Source organism: Neofelis nebulosa, chromosome 6, assembly GCF_028018385.1.
Source record: "Neofelis nebulosa isolate mNeoNeb1 chromosome 6, mNeoNeb1.pri, whole genome shotgun sequence".
Taxonomy (NCBI): domain Eukaryota; kingdom Metazoa; phylum Chordata; class Mammalia; order Carnivora; family Felidae; genus Neofelis; species Neofelis nebulosa.
The window spans coordinates 84,655,145-84,670,913 of NC_080787.1; the positions used below are offsets into that span (position 1 = coordinate 84,655,145).

General features: G+C 42.8%; 1 long non-coding RNA gene across 2 annotated transcripts in view; it reads left to right on the forward strand.

The window, feature by feature from the left end:
- LOC131514559 (uncharacterized) overlaps positions 1-15,013 on the forward strand; it is a 147,218-nt gene extending 132,205 nt beyond the window's left edge. For both annotated transcript variants that reach the window (XR_009263119.1, XR_009263118.1), the window contains one exon: positions 13,511-15,013. This is a non-coding gene — a long non-coding RNA (uncharacterized LOC131514559). The remainder of the gene's footprint in view (positions 1-13,510) is intronic.
- The last annotated feature ends 756 nt before the right edge of the window (positions 15,014-15,769 follow it).

Consider the following 15,769-nt stretch of genomic DNA (forward strand, 5'->3'; position numbering starts at 1 on the left):
CTCATCCCTAATGGCTGCACAACCGGGAAAATATTATTTTCAGATGTTTTAAATTTGTGCGGTGAGAAACATATGTCCTGCCATATGGAGCACAATAGGAGCTAGTTAAGGCCAAAGTGGAAACCAGAATTGGGAGGTCTCTTTTTTCTGTTTTTGAAGTCAGACCTGCGGGCCAGATTTCCCCAACCAGCAGCCGAAGCCGTGCTCTGAATTGGAGTACGTGTGCATCAGAGAGAAACCGTGTACACAAAAAGGCAAGCCCCTCTCTTTCTCTCCAGCAGTGCATCCAATTAGGGGAGCTGTACGGTGCTGCTGTAGCCCCATCCGGAAATTAAGTCACAGACAACTTGGCAAAGACTCCAAATTCACATGCACCATGATATAAGATGTTAAAATATGTTTGCACAATAAGATAGTTGCACTAAGGCTGCACATGTGAAAATTTGCAACGATTAATTTTGAAAATAAAGCTCTTAGAGTTCTAGTAGTAACAGGGTTGGACTTTCACATGAAATGTGAGAAAGAAATGAAAAGAACACTAGAATATGAAAAACAGCATTAGCCTATCAGTCACTGACTCACTCAGCAAGTGCCGCTTTTGTGTGCCATCCAGAGCTGGGCTCTGCAGAGGGAAGATACGTAAGAAAAGCTTCCAATCCACCCACTCCTCCCCTGGCTTCTGCTTTCAGAACTGCTTGGTTTCATTCACTGAACTGCTCCACGTACCAGGCATTGTGTGATGAGCTCTCACAGAGCTCTCTGATGGAGGAAACAGGCAGGGAATCAGATAACTGTCTTATGTGAGCGAAGATTTAGATAATGGGGGATGCTAAGGGAGCTCCGTGGAGGTCATTTGGACGGGTCGTAAGGTCAGAGAATGCTTCCCAGAGGTCATGGCACCTGAGGTGCGACTGAAGTTTACCTGATGTATATTCAGTTATGGCCTAAGGTGACACTTAGCTTCCGACCCCATGATTCTGGTTTGGCAGCTGAGCTAACATCATACTTGACTTTCCTGGAGACTATGGGTAGTGCGGGATGTGCCCTAACTCTACTCTGTGCCCTGGCCAACAGAAGGCTCAGCTTTCAATCTCCGCCCAAACAGAACACCCTGCTGAATTACTGTTTCCAGTCTGGGAGGTAGGGATCTCCTACTCTCAGTCCTTGCAGAGCAAGGAGAGAGTGAGAGAGAGAGAGAGAGAGAGAGAGAGAGAGAGAGGGAGAGAGAGAGAGAGAGAGAGAGAGAGAGGGAGAGAGAGAGAGAGAGAGAGAATGTAAGTGAGTGGGTGAGGGGCAGAGAGAGAGAGGGAGAGAGAGAATCCCAAGCAGGCTCCACACTTAGTGTGGGGCATGACTTGGGGCTTGAACTCACCACCATGAGATCACGACCTGAGCCAAAATCAAGAGTTAGATGCTTAACTGACTGAGCCACCCAGGCCCCCTGAGGTCTGATGATCTTAAGTTCAATGAGTGGCTGCTTTTTCCTAGCTCTAGGTACCAGTTTGACACCTCTGTGGAGACTTGTTGTCTTTTTCCCCTCTCATGTATCAGAGGTGATCACTCAGAACCTTAACATGATAGGCTTACAAGAGAAAGATGTCTTTATGGAAAACCGGGGGCGGGGGGGGGGGGGGGAGGCAGAGACTGTTCCCTCAGAGGGAGTGGTGGGGAATTCTGTTGTAGGAATGAAGGCAGAGCCAGATGGAGGGGAGTTAGCTCCCCTATGGATAATAGGAAGCCAAAGCTGTTGTTATCCATGGAACTAACATGATAAAAAAATGGAGTTTTAGGAAAATAGCTCAGTGATGGGATGTAGGATACATTGGCTAAGAAAAAAAGTGTAGAGGCAGGCAGACAAACTAGGGCAATAGAACAACGGTACAGGGTTAGTGTGGTTTTAAGTATTGGCCTTAGAATAGGAAAAAAAAGATGAAGCAAAGGAAGAAGTGGGAAGACTTGGAGGGAGATGGGGGAGCATGTAATAGAGGAAACCAACAATCAATGGTGATGAGTTCATGAAGATAATTGATCTGATTTAGTATGGATAAAGAGATTGTGGCTGTTGACTTGCAGTGATAACTGGTTTCATTATTCTTTCAAAGCCCTATCCTAAAAATAAGTTCTGTACACTGAGTATGGCCATATGCTTTAAGATTGGGCATCTGTCTTCCCCAGTTTCCCTTTTCTTCCTGTCTTATGTTTCACTGGTCTTGATCCCCCCACCCTTAAGTCCAAGGACCTTACAGTCACAGCACAAAGGAGAGCATACCTATTCTCCACCTGTGCTTGGTAACAGGCAGTAAGGCTTGGATCAGAAACATGTAAGTAAGCAAAAGCAGATAATAACCTGGATACAACACTTCAGCTTTTTATATAATCTTGATTACATGTAGTTTAGTAAAATATATGACTTTGTTTTAATGCAGAGCTTGAAGAGAAAATTTTTAAAGTCCCCTACTCTTTGAAAAGCGGAATCAAATGAAAAAATAATTTTGAGTTGAATTACGGAAAAAACAGTGATTAAGTCTGAATTCATGAAAACCTTGTTTTGAATGGCCAGATTATTTTGTAAATATGTTGGTTTCTATGGTCAGGATTTTTCTAGTCTCCAAATTGTGTGACATTGAGGTTTTTAACATTTTTCATTGTGAAACAACAAGAGTGAATCTTTTCAAAAAAATTTTTTAATGTTTATTTTGGGGAGAGAGAGAGAGAGAGACTGAGCGCAAGTGGGGCAGGGGCAGAAAGAGAGGGAGATACAGAATCAGAAGCAGGCTCCAGGATCTGAGCTGTCAGCTGTTGAACCCAGAAACCGCGAGGTCATGACCTGGGCTAAAGTCGGACGTTTGACTGAGCCACCCAGGAGCCCCCAGCAAGAGTGACTCTTGATGTTTGCTGGCCATTTCAAGTTTGTCTCTTGACATACCTTGGACAAGGTTCTTTCAGAGCACAGAGATGGACCCTCACAGAAATCCAACTCCAGCTCTAATTTGAAAGGAAACTCTTCCAGGCCAGTCTTCTTTAAGAGCACAGTCCATTGCCTGGAATGCTTTGAGATATTGCATTCCATTCTGAGTGCTTAAAAGCCCTCAAGTGGAAAACTCAGATCAGTCTCAAAGAACTAGCCATGTGTTGATAGGCAACTTCTCTGTGCAATTTCTTTCTGTTCCTTACTGCTAGACCAGCATGATGTCAGTGCTGGAAAAAGTAAGCTTTATGTCTTTGCTGCTTTTTCAGTTTCTGTTTGGAGCACTGGTGTTGTGTTAATCAAAGACTCATGGGAAATATAATGTCTGGTGCTGGTACTCAGAGCAGAAGAGCTACAATTGATTAGAACATGGAAGCCTCCTTGTAAATGCTATAAATTGCATTGTTGGGTTAGTGTAAAGCTACAAAATAAAATACCCAAGTCTGTTTCCTCAAACAGTTAATATCCATCTTGTGTAGAGGAAAAATTGAGGTGGAAGAGAGGGGAAGGCAATGAATGTTCAGCTGGAATAAAAAATACAATAGACTCCTCTGAGTAAGCTGATGCTTTTCTCCCCATAGAACTCATTTAGGTTAATCTTATATTTAAAGCTTTTAATATTAAATTATAGATAAATGGTCACTTGGAAACATTCAAGATGGCAGAATGAAACAATTTGAACACATATTTTTATTACTCTACATTAGCATAACGAATTTGAGATGTTCAGTCAACTCCTTTAAAAGAGAGAATAGAAAAAGGGAAAAAGACAAAAGCAACGTTTTCAAGAAGCGGAGTTAAAACAGAGAACACCTTTCACCTGGTCAATTATTTCAGAGCAAGAGATAAGGCTCCTCATTAAGAATTGGCATCAGAAAAAGTACATTGTATGAGGAAATTAAACAAGAAAGAAAAAAAGGTAGAGCAGGAAGCAAGGACTGTGGAAAATGTTTCTACATTTTTCTAATTACTCATTTCATTTCCTGGAAAGAAATGGCTGCCCACCGGTGGGTTGATCTAGTTTAATATTTACCTCAAAGTACAATTTTATGGTCTAACCTTTATTAACAAAGTCAAAGTTACTGAAGAAAAGTGAATGAACTTCAGAAAAACGCAGACTTTCTGATAATTAGTGGCTGTGTTAGAAATGTTGTCTAATTTTTCTCATCCCTTGTGCTGGGTGATGAGAAGTTAACTTGGACAGATAATGCAAACAAAGAGAACAGAAAAATCCAGCAAGCCTGGACATTTCAAGCAACCCCTCTCCCCACTTTTTTTTTTTTTCTATTTTAGAAAATTGACTTGAGATTTATATAGAAAATAAATGAGGTCCTCTGCACTTGACCTCAGCTGGTGGAAAATCACCTAACTCCCACCTCCCCAAATCCTTGCACTTACTTTCATGTTTCTTCTTAAAACAGTTTCTGTAGATCAGAGGAGTGATCACTCCTGCCCACAGCCACCTTCGTGAAGTGCCTAGCCCCCATAGCAGAGGGACATATTTATTCACTCTTTGAGCTCTTGGGTGGGGGAAAGAGGAAACTTCCATCTGACCTTTCAGCACATTCCTTTTCTAAAAGTGACTTTTTCAGTGTGAAATCTCTGATGTGGTTGCATTTGACCGAAGTTATTTTATTTTTAACCCATCTAGCAGTGAACCCACATTTACTATTACTGCCTATGTATGTAATAGAGGGTGAGCAGAGAGTGGTTTGACTGGTCGAACTATTATTGAGGTTCAGTCATGACTGTCATCTCATTGCAGGTGTTGGTTTTCTGGAAGGTAAACATACAAATAATACCTGACTCTTAATATCTGGCATAGTATTTGTGAATAAATGGTTACCTTGATCAATGTAATTGCTATTGTTATTATAAACTACTAATATTACTTCTAGACCATGTACATGTCTAGGATTAAGAAACTTATGAACTCTGGGGTGCCTGGCTAACTCAGTCAGTTAAGCATCTGACTCTTGATCTCAGCTCAGGTCTTGATATGGTCATGAGTTCAAGGCCTGTGTTAGGCTCCACAGTGGGTGTAAAGCCTACTTAAGAAAAAAAATGAACTTATGACCTCTAATTGCAGTCTGGAATAATAGATTTAACCTTCCTGGAAATATCTTTATACAACAAATACAGCAAATACAAATACTGAAAACTTAATTTTAAAATAGATTATTTTGGAGTGCCTGGGTGGCTCCGTCAGTTAAGTGACCCTGGATCTCAGCTCAGGTCATGATCTCACAGTTCATGAGATCGAGCCCTGCATTGGGCGCTGCACTGACTGCACAGAGCATGCTTGGGATTCTCTCTCTCTCTCTCTCTCTCTCTCTGCCCCTCCCCCACTTGTGCTTGCTCTTGCACTCTCTCTCAAAATAAATAAACATTAAAAAAATACTAATTAAATAAACATTTAAAAAATAATAAAATAAAAGGGATTATTGTACCAGCTATTGAACTTAAGGGCTGGACAAAATTAGGCATCATTAGCAAGAGGACATCAGAACTAGGCAGGATAAGCTTATGACCCAACTCCCTGCTTGTTGTGTCTATTTCCCAAATGGAAATCACTATACTTCCCTAGCACAGGACGGTGTACTGAATTCATATCTATCTATGCCATATTACTCAATAATAATGACTGAGGCTCATATCAATTGACATGTGAGTAACACCCCTAAGTACTATTACGGATGGTCTGTCATCACTCTTTTGCTCTCATTCAGAAAATCCAATTAATTGCCTCTGGGTTGAAACATTGGGCTTATGGAAGAAGCAGCAGAGAAGCCAGGTGAAACTGTAAAATGCTGATTTGGGCTTTTGGAGGCAGATGTTTAGATTGTACAGGGGCTGGGAAGTCAGAGTGACAGACCCAATGGGGTTAATTTATTACCTTTGGAATTGGTGGAGGCTTTGTCCAGAAATAGGCAAGAGCAGTGTTTCTCAAACCTTAATGGAGTATGGATCATCTGAAGATCTTTTTAAAATTCAGATTCAGATTCACAAGGCAGAGGACTTGAGATTCTGCATTTCTAACAAGCCTCTGGGGGATGCCACGAATTCTACTTTAAGTAGCAAGGGATATAATGGCTACTAGGAGATCTTTGGTAAAGGAAGAAAGAGTATGTGCCAAAAGGTGAGGAGAGAAAAGATAGAAGAAGGGACTCTGGATGGAAATTTGGGTCACAGTGCCTGAGGCTGCTGAGGGTCAGGGGAACTGGGTTTTCAAGAAGCAGATCCAGTGCCAGGAGAGCCAAGGGACCTGTGGGGACAGAGTCCAGGTTGGTTCTCTAAGCCATTTTTCTGGGAAGGCAAGTTGTATGAGACCAATGTTTCAGGATAAGTATAATGATTCAGTGTTAGTTTTCTGAATGGCCTCTCCTGGTTAGAAAGCTCTTTCCATAGGTGGAATAGGATCTGCTGTCCCTCCAAAATAATGAGAGAACCTATGTTGAAAATCTCTATGCCAGTAGAGGATTATAGTTAAAGAGAAGCGCTCTTGAAGTCAGGCATGGGTTCCACACCCAGCTCCACTAGTTACAAGTTGTTTCTTGCAAGGTTATCCTCTCTAAAACTCAATTGTCTCATTGACACAATAGGGCTAAACAACTGCTTATCTAGATACAGTTCTCTCTATGTCCAAGAGATCGTAAGCACCTTGCTTGGTCTGTCAACTTTATAAAACTGATTTCCTGCTTGCAGGCACTGAAATCCAAATCCAAAGTTTATTTCCTTCTATCAATATATTCTCTTGGACCCTGTACTTGGAATTCGGTCTTTGTTATATTGACTATTACACTCCTTACTGAGCAAATAAACATGGCATATAGGCCTATTTTTCTAATCTATAGAAAGACGTTAAGATGAGAGTGAATTTGGTATGTTTCAGGGACAAAAAGACTTCTGCTGTGGTTCAAACAGGGTGGTCAAGAAAGAGTGATATGGGGCGAGATCTGAGAGACACAGGGCCAATTCACAAAAGGCTATGTAAGCTTCAGAAAGGATTTCAATTTAATTAAATCAGCAGTGATGCAGTGGAGGTTATTTAGGTGCCTAATGATTAAATAAAAATAGCAATGATACCTACCATTTATTGAAGGCTGACCCTGTACCTTGGTGGTGTTAAGGATTTTTGCATATGTTAACATTTAACTCTCACGTTAACCATATGAGATCCTATTATTGCCTACATTTTATAGATGGGTAAGTTGAGGCCCAAGAGGTTAATTAAAATGCCCAAGGTCACCAGCTGGTAATTAATAGGAAAAAAAATACCACCACACTGTACCCTTCTCAGTCCACTGCTTATTTCCATCCATTGTTTCAATTTGGGTTTGTTTAATTGCCAGTGATTGCCAACGGTCATGGCACCTCGAGGCTGCTAGTCACACTGGCTCCCATGCAGCAGCGTGTGTGGACGTGGACCTGATGCAGGTGGAGCTCTCTTGGCAGTTCTGAGAGAAGCATGAGCGTCTTGTCACCTGGACCATCCTGTCATTTTCCCATCTGCACATCTCTGCATTCACACACGTCCAAGCCCCTATATCATCTTTATGACTCTAACCTGCCTTCCCTCAGGCCACAGCGAATCACTGCTTTTCATTAGGTGGTGTAATGAATCCATCTGCCCAGTGGTACCTCCGAGCAGCAACCCTCACCACACACATCTGCTCCCACGAAACTGCAGCGAGCGGCGCGACCTCTCGGGGATCGCAGACACCGGGAGAGACTTGGTTTTTATGCCAGCACACATCTCTCCCATCCTCCCTGGTGGAGCTAGCTCCCTTTATGTGGCTTAACAGGGAGATACGATATTCCTAAGCAATTGGGGACAATTCTGAAGGGCAGTCCTATTGACAGGCTTCCTGGAGTGGATGAGAGATGATGACAGGGATGAATTTTATGGATCAGATCATGTCTCTTTTACAACACATTGTCCTTAGAGTTTCACCGCAGCTCGTGAATGTGACTAACACAGGAAATTGTGAAGACTGGTTACCAGCAGGACGGAGGCCCAGGTTTCTGATTCTGCAGGCCCCATGCTTCATTCACAAAGTTGAAAGAGTCACTCTAAATTCAAAGGGAAGCAGCTGCCACAGAGAACTCAAATGGCAAATCAGAGACCCCACTCAGAGTTGGCAGGAGACAGCAGGATCAAACTTCTCTTCTGGTCCCTAACTTATGACAACTATTGCTATTGCCTGGCTTTTAGCAATTGGCATAGGAAGATATTTCATCAGTGGTGTCAAAACAATGAGGATAAAAATAATCACCGCATACTGAGGCCCTGCCATTTATGAGATGCAGGCATCGTTTCTGGGAAGTGTAGGAGCACATAATGCCCATTGTCCTCTTAGTAATTGCCTTGGTCCCCAAGGGTCTTAATGGGGAAGGGGCTTAATGAGCTTTGGCTCCCTAGAAAAAAGGAACAGAAACAAAATATCTATTGCTCAGAATATAACCAGAATTATCCCCAGGACAGAAAACTCTGGAGTTATGTAGGAAAGAGTACTTCGCGACTGGTGAGAGGAAGAATCTCTCTATTGCTAGGAGACTTATTTTAATATGGAAGGTAGTATACATAATTTTTGAAGTACATAACAAACACTCTGCTTTGTTCAGCAACTATTTATTGAGCCAGTACTTCCTAAGCATAAAGGATACAGATACGAATGTGGCAAAATATCTGCTCTTGGGCTAACAGCTCAGTGGAGGCATAAGATAAACGAGAAAAGCATGGAGAAGCAAGTGGGTCTGCATAGAATTACTACTGGGTGAGGGGCACCTGGGTGGCTCAGTTGGTTAAGCATCTGGCTCTTGATTTCAGCTCTAGTCTTGATCTCACGGTTCGTGGGTTTGAGCCCCACATTGGGCTCTGTGTTGACAGTGTGAAGCCTGCTTGGGATTTGCTCTCACCCTCTCTCTACCCCTGCCCTGCTTGTGCGCTCTCTCTCTCAAAGTAAATAAATAGACTTAAGAAGAAAAAAAAAAAAAAAAAGAATTACTACTGGGTGGGATTAGAGAGGAAGAGAATGGGGTGGTGAGGAAAAGCTTCCTTGAGGAGGTGACCTTGAAGCCAGTGACTGGAATGTCAAGGAAGAGCCAAGTATGCAAAGTAGAAGGGAAAAGCATTCCAGGTAAAGAACCAGCTTCCAGGCTATAAGTTGACCATGAGGTTGGTATGTTTTAGGGGCAGAAAGACCCCCCGGCCTGGGTTTGAGGAGGGTAAGTGAGAAAAAATGATAGGATGTGAGATCTGAGAGGCAGGCAAGAGGCCAGATCGAATAGGGATCTCTAAACCATGAGAAGGATTTGAACAAAGCAAGGAGAACAGTTAGGAAGCTATTGAAGTATTCCACAAGAGAGGTGAGGACAGCTTGATTCCAAAGTGTGTCAGCAGAGGGATTGGGAGAAATGGATAGATTCAGGCTATCTTTTACAGGTGGACTTAAGAAGCTATGCTGATAGGGGCGCCTGGGTGGCTCAGTGTCTGACTTCGGCTCAGGTCATGACCTCACAGTCCATGAGTTTGAGCCCCACGTCGGGCTCTGTGCTGACAGCTCAGAGCCTGGAGCCTGTTTCAGATTCTGTGTCTCCCTCCCTCTCTGACCCTCCCCCGTTCATGCTCTGTCTCTCTCTGTCTCAAAAATAAATAAACATTAAAACAAATTAAAAATAAAGTTCTGCTGATAGTTTGGATGTGGGGATGATGCAAAAAAAAGTTATCAAGGGTAATTTCCAGATTTTTTTCATGAGCAAGTGTTACCTTTTAATGACACCAATTGGTGATACCATTATGGTACCATTTACTAAGAAGACTGGTGGAGAATTGGAAGGGAAATTCAAGAACTATGATGGGCCATAAGTTTGAGAGGCCTGCTTTGACATCTGTGTGGCAGTGCTTAATAGTCCAAATAGTTGGTGCAGGCAGTGGCAGGTGCATGGATGATATTTAAAGCCCTAATACTGGATGAGACCATTTAGAGAGTGGGTGCAGACCTGGAAGAGAAGGGATCATTGCACAAACCCTAGGCCACTCTGACACTTGCAGGTCAGAAAAATGAAGTAAATTTAGTGAAAGAGCTGAACAAGAGGCAACTGGCAAGTGGGAAGCAGAACCTGGAGAGTGTGTTGAGAGTCAGAAGAAGGTGTTCTAAAAAGAGGGAGTGATGGACCCTGTTGACGTCTGCTGAGAGGCCGAGTATAATAAGGGCAGGGATGCTCACTGGCTTCTACAACATGAAGCACAGTAGAACAGGAAGCCAGCAGAAGTGGGCTGAGGAGGGAGTATGGGAGGAGGGAGTGGAGGCAGTGACCATAAGAAACTACTTCAGGAAGTATTGCTGTTAAGGAGAGCAGAGAAATGGGGTTGTGGCTGTGTGGGGATATGGGGCCAAGAGAGGACTGCTTTTCTATCTATATTTTTAATATGGGAATTACAAGATCATGCTTTGGTAGAGGGAGTGAAATGGATGATGGTGAAGAGAAGGAAAAATTGGAGGAACAAAGTCCCTGACACGGGTGAGGGAGGATGGGAGCCAGGGCGGGGGGGGTGGGGGACAGTTGGTTTGAAGAGAGTGGGACACCTGATCCTTGGTGATCTGAAGGAAGCCATTGAAGGCTTAGGGCAGTAGTTTGGGTGCTCACATGACAAGGGAGGCCTTTCTGGTCACTTCAGTTTTCTTGAGGAAGAATGAGGCAAGGTCACCGGTTAACACTGGGGTGGGGACAGTGTGAAAAGAGATGTACAACAGTCACTTAGAAGAACGGGAGAGCAAACACTTGGAGAGTGTGACAGAGCTCCTAGGTGGTGCTAAAGGGCACTGGAGACTTGTGACCTTGAATTAGAGTGAAACTAGTCAGGAGAGTTGTGTTGAAAGAAAGCTGCAAAATATGGAAGTGTCCCTATAGTTCTCACAGTGCTTCCTACCTGCACTGACTTGAGTAGCCATCAGCATAACCCTGGGGGGCAAGAAGGCAGTGTGAATACCTCCCGTTTAGAGATGTTCATGGTGTAGCTTAAAGAGATTAAATGTCCAGCCTGGGTCACAGAAGCAAAGCATCTGACTCTAAAACTTATGTTCATTCCATCACACCAGCATCTGTGGAACTGACTTCACAGCTAGCGTGATCATAGAATGAAGTATGACAACAGACCCATGGCCTTATCTGTTTGGAAAAGATTTTTAAAGTTGATGCTGGAGCAAAATATGGCTAAAAGATTTGTCGAAGGTGATTTATAATAGAAGAATTGTTAAAAATTCTTACAATATGCCCAAAGAAAAATATGGTTGATAAGTGTGGATGAAAAATGATGCTAGCACAGCATGATGGGTAAGAGGGTGGGCTTTGGTATAAAAAAATTACCTAGGTTTATAACAAATTGTTTTGAAGAGAGAGAGAGAGGAGAGAGAGAGAGAGAGAAAGAGAGAGAGAGACAGAGAGAGAGAGAGAGAGAGAATTCCAAGCAGGCTCTATGTTCAGCACAGAGCCTAATGCAGGGCTTTATCTCACGACTACAAGATCATGACCTGAGCCAACATCAAGAGTTGGACACTCAACTGACTGACTTATCCAGGTGCCCCATAACAATTTTTTTTTTTTAATTTAAAAATTACCAAGTTTCAAAGCCTGGCTCTACCAGCCTCAGGCTTTGTGACTTCAAAGTAGTTTAACTTCCTAAACTCAGTTTACTCATCTCTAAAATGATCATGATAATATTACTTTCCCTCACTGGGTTGCAGTGAGGATTAAATAAAATAATGCCCAGAAAGAATACAGTGCATATACTGTTAGGGCTCATTAAAGTTTTACCATTATTATTACTAGTGAAAACTAAAGATGCAGTGTGAGGAAGGGCTGCTGTAAAATTGTGTCAACAGTTACATAATGTGGACTCCAGTCGTTATTTCTCAAAGGTGGTTGATTAAAGAATTAACACAGTACTACTCTAGATAGGAACCTAAGATTATTTATTTTATTTAATTAATTTATTTATTTTTTAATGTTTATCTATTTTTGAGAGAGACAGAGACAGAATGCGAGTGGGTTAGGGGCAGAGAGAGGGGGAGACACAGAATCCAAAGCAGGCTCCAGGCTCCGAGCTGTCAGCACAGAGCCCGACGCAGGGCTCAAACTCATGAGCTGTGAGATCATGACCTGAGCCAAAGTCTGACGCTCAACCGACTGAGCCACCCAGGCACCCTAGGAACCTAAGATTGTTTAGCAATAACTTGCCACCAAGTCCTAGAATAGAAGCCTAATTGAAAAGCTAACAGATTTGGCTGATAAAACACACATTTTGCTGTTGGCTAAAAACAAAAACAAAAACAAAAAACTCAAGACCTTATGCATATTTATTTATGCATATAAATATGTCATTTAAAATCTATACAGGAAATTCAAGCAAATACGTAATACTGGCCAAAAAACTACATATAATTTGAAAAATTACAAATTCAAAGAAGACATGTTGGGTCAGCAATGTGAGTGACTCTGATCATACCATGTGGGCACTTTCTATCACATTATAGCAACATTTCCAAAGATGAGGAGCTAGCTGACTGTCTTCTCATCAGAGGAGCTCTAGTCTGTCCATATGTGGGACTTCGCTGATGAACCCCATCCTATTTTATCGAGTTTCTATCATGGTCATCCAAGTTATTTAAATAAGGTCATAATGTAGTAGTTCTGGTATTTCTGGTCCCTATGCTGGTTGAATGCTGGCTTATCCAGACCAAATATTAGACAAAACTAAAGAGGAAGTCTGTGCAACTTACAGTAGGGGATCATACATAAATCCTGTGTTTTATGGAGTCTGACAACTTTTTAAAAATTTATGTATAATAATTCTATTGAATTAAATAGTAGAGCTATGCCATGCTGCTCGAAAGGCTACTTTACCTTTCTGGTCTGACTCTTGGAGGTGTTAGTAACTAAGAGATTGGATTTGCTAAGCTTAGGTCTCTGCTAAAGAAGGTTCTGGCATAGTTCTCACTTGGTCCTCTCCCTCACAGATATCTGGGTAGCTTTAAACCTTTATGATGCTCTGACCTCATCTAAGGGGCTGTCTCCAGGCAAGGGCATGTTTAAAGAGATCCACCATGATTGTGATGTACATGTGTACTCTCAAAGTCAAGAATTGCAGCTAAAGCAAACCTCTCAGGTTTTATAAGCTACTATATAAATGTGTGTGTGTGTGTGTGTGTGTGATACATTCATAGATATATGTCCATTTTGTTAAAATATTTAGGATTTTTTAATGCCTACAAAGCTTATGCTTCTGAGAAGTTGATTAGGAAGTCAAAGTGATTGTGAATCTTTCTGCTACATCAGCAAGGTATTTCAGAAGCTTATCACAAAACTCCTTATCAGATAAGAATGTTTTCAGCAGTAAACAACAGAAAACCCATCTGAGTCACTTAAACAAATAGAAGGGTATTTTTCTTATAAAAGATGTCTATAAGAAGGTAACCCAGGACTGGTACAGTAGCTAAATAATGTCAGTGAGAACCAAAAATGTTTTTTTTATTCTCTCAGACATCATTACCACGTGGCATGTTGCTTCATGGCTACAGTATGGCTGCCTCTGCTCCAAGCGTCACGTTCACATTCAAGGCAAAAGAAAGGAAAGGAAAAGTGGCACTAGCGATGTCTTTATCAGGGAAAAAAAAAAACAAAAAACAAACATCATTGCTCACATCTCATTGGCCAGGACTGTGCTTTATGGAAATCTTTTGTTGCCAGGAGGTTTCCTGGCCTCCACAGTAACGGAACAAGGAGGAAAGAAGAATAGGAATGGCCAGCCAATGCCAGCTGCCATATTTTGCATATCCATATGGCTATTCCATCATGGCATTAGGGAAGGAGCGGTTTTTTACTGTTGTTGTTTGTAATTTAAGTAAGCCCAATACTCAACATGGGGCTTGAACTCACAACCCGAGATCAAGATTCACATGCTCTACCTATTGAGTCAGTCGGTCCCCCAGGGAAGGAGTCTTCTAATACACCTCCCCAAATCATTCAGCTTTTAAAATTACCTTTACTGTCACTGCTTGTATTAAAAATGGCAATAGCAGCTGTGACTATCATTTACTGACTTACCGTGTGCCAGGCATTGTGCTAGCTGAGTTTTCTACCTTTCCTTCAGTCTGGTTACAGTAATCCTCCCTACAAGAGGATATTCGCCCTGTCCCTATTTCACAGATAAGAAAGCAAGCTCTCTGAGGCTGGAGAGGATAAATGGTTTGCCCAAGGCTACATACTAAGAAGTGATGGAGTTCGTGAACTTAAGTCCATATGGCTCTAAAGCTTATGCTCTTCCCAATGCAGGTACTGTGCCTTCATACCTGGATCAAAACTGGCCTTGAGTGATCCACACACATGAAGGAATATGGATTTTTTCATAATCACCACACATTCTTTTTATAGCAGGCTGCATCTAGTCCCTACTTGCTGTCCCCTTACAACTCTTTGAAGTCACTCAAGTGAAAAAAAAAAAGTCATCCTCATGTTGACCACATCTCCTGAGTGGTGTTGGTAATTGGGCCGGGGCAGCCAGCTGGCCCTGGGACTCTGCCGGCCTCGCATGAGCACCTTCTCCCTATGCTGTCTGGCTCAGCTTGGCAGCTTCCTGTTGCCATCTTTCCAGAAATTCAGCAAGGGCTCTGGGAAACCCAGGGGCCATGCAATTTGAAAAGAGGAAGTGCTATGGTCTTGTTACTTCTCAACGAGAAATGGACTTTTCAGTGGCAGGGCCAAGCCTCGATTCCCCGGGGGAGACCACGACTGAGCAATGGTGCTCTGGGAAAACGACCAGGGAGCTCCACAAGGCCATTTGGCAGCCCTTGGATCCAAGTCTGTGAGAGACTGGCACTGGGAACGGACCCATTTCAGGCAGAGTGGGCCGTCCTTGTTCAAGTCTGATTTACAGGAGATGTGTCAACATGCAGTAGAAAAACTAACCTCTGGCGCTCCTTAGATGGAACTTTCTGTAAAAAGAACGGCCTGCTGTAATTGTGAGGCTTTCCTTCTGCTCTAGAAAACCCCTGGGGACATTTCTGTACTGGATTTATTTATTTATTTATTTATTTTTAATTTTTTTCCACGTTTATTTATTTTTTGGGACAGAGAGAGACAGAGCATGAACGGGGGAGGGACAGAGAGAGAGGGAGACACAGAATCTGAAACAGGCTCCAGGCTCTGAGCCATCAGCCCAGAGCCTGACGCGGGGCTCGAACTCACGGACCGTGAGATCGTGACCTGGCTGAAGTCGGACGCTTAACCGACTGCGCCACCCAGGCGCCCCTGTACTGGATTTATAAGGCCAAATAGACCAGCCTCTAATGGCCTTAGGGTTCTCTCAGACACTTTTGAGGTCCTTGCTGTGTGATCCCTTGAATAATCAGGGGGCTGGTGGAGGTGAGGAGGTCTCTGGGGGATCTATTTCAAACCATGGAAGCCCAGGTAACTATAATAATAGCCTGTAGATACAGGCTAGTCAGTGCTTAGAATTCTCTCGAGACTCAAAGGTAAATCAGAAAAAATTTTTTTGATTTTGAGTCTTGCAAATACTCAGTTTTGCTTGTAAGGATGCGTTGGTTGCTTACTCTGAGGAGGCAGATGATCAAAGGTAACCCAGGGACAATGCCTCTTCTGTCTACCAAGGGCTCCAAATAGCCTCTGGCTTCTTTGGTTGGGTGCAAGGCAGGATCAGGACTTTCAGTCAGGTAACCCACTTTCTTGTCAGGCTTGTCTTAGGCAGTCAGCCCCCATAAAAGGCCCCCAGGGACCAAAAGC